Source organism: Colobus angolensis, unplaced genomic scaffold (genome assembly GCF_000951035.1).
Source record: "Colobus angolensis palliatus isolate OR3802 unplaced genomic scaffold, Cang.pa_1.0 Scaffold233, whole genome shotgun sequence".
Classification (NCBI taxonomy): domain Eukaryota; kingdom Metazoa; phylum Chordata; class Mammalia; order Primates; family Cercopithecidae; genus Colobus; species Colobus angolensis.
In genome coordinates this window covers 2,918,874-2,922,679 of record NW_012115522.1, presented here as the reverse complement: position 1 = coordinate 2,922,679, position 3,806 = coordinate 2,918,874, and the positions used below count along the sequence as shown (strand labels likewise).

The 3,806-nt window shown below is 45.4% G+C and overlaps 1 protein-coding gene across 2 annotated transcripts in view; it reads right to left on the bottom strand.

The window, feature by feature from the left end:
- The window catches only part of FBXO16 (F-box protein 16), a 60,022-nt gene extending 57,264 nt beyond the window's left edge, over positions 1-2,758 (bottom strand). For both annotated transcript variants that reach the window (XM_011944559.1, XM_011944560.1), the window contains exon 1: positions 2,626-2,758. The gene's annotated coding sequence lies outside the window, so the exon portion shown is untranslated. The remainder of the gene's footprint in view (positions 1-2,625) is intronic.
- Between the last annotated feature and the right edge of the window lie 1,048 nt (positions 2,759-3,806).

The following is a 3,806-nucleotide window of genomic DNA, read 5'->3' as shown; positions in this document are numbered from 1 at the left end:
TTTTTGTATTTTTAGTAGAGATGGGGTTTTTCCCATGTTGGTCAGGCTTGTCTTGAACTCCTGACCTTAAGTGATCCGCCCACCATGGCTTCCCAAAGTGCTGAGATCACAGGCATGAGCCGCTGCGCCCAGCTACAGAGATTTTTATGTAACACATACAAAACATAATTGTCCCCACTTAACAAAACAAAGCGAGTTGTCATCCCCTCCTTCCACAGATGTCTTGCTGTTGCTTTTTTGTGATCTCCTTCCCTGTAAGGACTACCTTTGAATATTCATTTTTTTCTTTCTTTTTCTCTTTTTTGGCGGGGGGGGGGGGGAGGGCAAAGTCACACTCTGTTGCCCAGGCCGGAGTGCAGTGGCACAATCTCGGCTCACCATGACCTCTGCCTCCCGGGTTCAAGCAATCCTCCTGCCTCAGCCTCCCGAGTAGCTGGGATTATAGGCGCCTGCCACCATAACCAGCTAATTTTTGTATTTTTTAGTAGAGATGGGGTTTCAATATGTTGGCCAGGCTGGTCTCAAACTCCTGAACTTGTGATCTTCCCATCTTGGCCTCCCAAAGTGCTGGGATTGCAGGCATGAGCCACTGCGTCCAGCCAAATATTCATCTTTAATTTTTCTTAGAATTAAAATACAGAAAGAGGGCCTATGACCCTAGTTCTTGACATATGGTTCTAGTCTCATTTTCAATAGCAAGGATGGGTCCTCTGGCCACATACTTCCAATTTGATCTTCTAAGCCATTTTTTTTTTGACAAGGTCTTGCCCTGTCACTCAGGCTGGAGGGCAGTGGTGTGATCACAGCTCACCATAGCCTTAACCTCCTGGGCTCAAGCAATCCTCCATGTCAGCCTCCCAAGTAGCAGAGAATACAGGTGTGCACCACCACTCCTGGCTAAGTTTTTGTATTTTTTGTAGAGACAAGGTCTTGCTTTGTTGCCCAAGCTGGTCTCAAACTTCTGGGCTCAAGCAATCCACCACCTCAGCCTGCCAAAGTGCTGAGATTACAGACATGAGCCACCACCTCCTGCCTTAAGCCATTCTTCACACTGTCATCATTATTTAACCACCTTACTAAGTACCTACAAGGCAGATGTTAGGGGTACAAAGCAAAGAGTCTGCTTTAATAGAGCTCACAGTCTCCTGTTAGGTATTTTTTAAAAGACCAGCTGATCATGTCACTTTTCAGCTCTAAACCTTCAGAGGTTCACTGATGGCTACAGGATCCAGACTTCCTTGCACGGAAGTCTAGGTCAGCCATGATTTTACCTCCATCTACCCTTTCAGCCTCACCTGGCCCCACTTTCACGCACTCTCTGCCCAGACACACTGAACTCATGGCCACCCTGAGAACGTGCCACACAACTCTGATGATTCTTGGTTTATATGGTTTCTGGTGCTCACTGCTCACCTGAATCATCACAGTAGTATATCATAGGCATTCAATATTTGTTAAATCAATAGAAAAAGTGACTACAGCAGTGGAAGTGGGGAGCAGTTTAAGGATTAAAACTTGTAGAAATGTTTGGGAGGCTGAGGTGGGTGAATCACTTGAGCTCAGGAGTTCGAGATCAGCCTGGGCAACACAGTGAAATCCCGTCTCTACCAAAAACAAAACAAAAACAAAAAATTAGCAGAGCGTGGTGGTGTGTGCCTATAGTACCAGCTACTCGGGAGGCTGAGGTGGGAGGATTGCCCTGGGAGGCAGAGGTTGCAGTGAGCCAAGATCATGCCACTGCACTCCAGCCTGGGGGACAGAGTGTGACCTCATTTTCAAAAACAAAACACCACCACCACCACCACCACCACCACCACAACTTGTAGAAATGTAGGCCAGATGTGGTGGCTCATGCCTATAATCCCCGCATTTTGGGAGGCTGAGGCAGGAGGATCTCTTGAGCCCAGGAATTCCAGACTAGCCTGGGCAATACAGCAAATCCTCTCTCTAGAAAAAAAAAAAAAAAAAATTGCCAGGTGTGGGTGTGGCAGTGGGTGCCTGTAGTCCCAGCTACTCAAGATGCTGAGGTGGAAGGATCGCTTGAGCCCAGGAGTTCAAGGCTACAGTGAGCTATGATTGCACCACTGCAGTTCAGCCTGGGCAACACAGCAAGACCCCATCTCAAAAACCAAAACCAAAAACAACCAACCAAAAAAACCAAAAAACAAAACAAAACCCTTGTAGAATTGTAGAAATGTAGAGTGAAACTCAGAACATGATACTGGGCTCTGGGGTTATATGCAGAGTTCACTGAGCCGAATAGGACTGGGTCTGTCTGCTAACAGAATTTACCCATACACTGTAATATAATCAGACAAGGGAATCTCAAATTATTATCAGGAAATTATCAAGAAATAGGGTATGGGTAGATTTAAATACGAATTCATCGTCCGCTTAACTAGTTTTTAAAAAGCAAGAACTATAATACAACGCAAAGAGCTAGTGCTTGGTAGGCATATATCTGTGGGTTGTTAATTTCACAAGTATGAATATCTGGCAGTTGCACTGTAGCCCAAATGAGAGGGTACAATGAAATCCCCAGGAGCACTGACAAGGCTCATGAGAGACCCAGGAGCTTTCCAAAGAGAGTCTCCATCTTTTTCATGCACTGCCCACAGCTCTCACCTCTTTTAGCTTGTCTCCCTCTTCAAGCTTCAAGCGCTGACGTTGCCACAGTTGCATTAGGTCAGCTTTTCTCTGACTCCCTCCAGCCCCTCACCCCTCCCAGCTTCCAGCGAGCCCAATCACCGTCTATAAATCCCGTCGCTGGCATCCGGGGTCTCTTAGGCAACAATGTGTGGGCTCTTGATTGGCTGCGAGATCCAGGAGGGCTGGCTACAAAATTGGGCACAGGGATAAAATTAACAAGTGTGGCGGCCGAGAGCGTGGGAGGGACTGCAATGTCTCAATATAACCCTAGAATGAAGATGCGTCGAATCCTGAAACAAGCAGCGTTGAAAACCTTCATTCAAGACGTAGTGTGTCCCAAATCAGCCCTACCTACCTACGGAGCATGCCCAGTCACATTGTCCTGGTCACTCCGGAGCTGCGAAATGCAGGCTCCACTGTGCCAGGTTTTAAGAGTGGCCAACAGGTAAACAGAGGGTTGGAGGAAGAAGAATTCGAGACTGGTTCAATGAAATAATAGCACCTGCAACAGGAAGTGGAAGGATGGGGCCAGGAGGAATTGCCCAACACACAGACACACAAATGCTTAAATGCAAATTTCAATTTATTGGATTATAGAATTCAGGCTGACTGACAGATATACCAGGGAACCAGCAGATGGCATGCCCTAATAAGAATAACTAAATTTGGGAACTCTTAGAATCCCATCCAATTCATTAAATTTATTGAGCACCTGTCTTGTAATAAGAAGCAAAATGAGAATACAAGGATAAAAAAGAAATCTAAAAAGGAAGACTGGAAAGTGCAATATACAAATACCTAATGGAAGGCTCACATAGTTAACAGCTGTTATAGAGTTATGAACAAGTGCTGGAGGATACCAAAAAGTTCAAAATTCCCGAACAGAGGTCCTTTGGTCAATGTAAATCAGGTCTTATAAGCAGCAGTGAATAACAAAAAGCAAAACAAAACAACAGCAAAAAAGACTTTCCTCACTATCTTTGTTTCCCAAAACCAATAAGAAAGCATTCTCCTCCGACTTAAATGTACAAACCCTGCGTTTCTGTTGTGTTTTATAGTTTTTATTTTTATTATTTAGGGGACGGAGTTTTGCTCTTATTGCCCAGGCTGGAGTGCATTGGTGCGATCTCAGGTCACTGCAACCTCTGCCTCTCAGG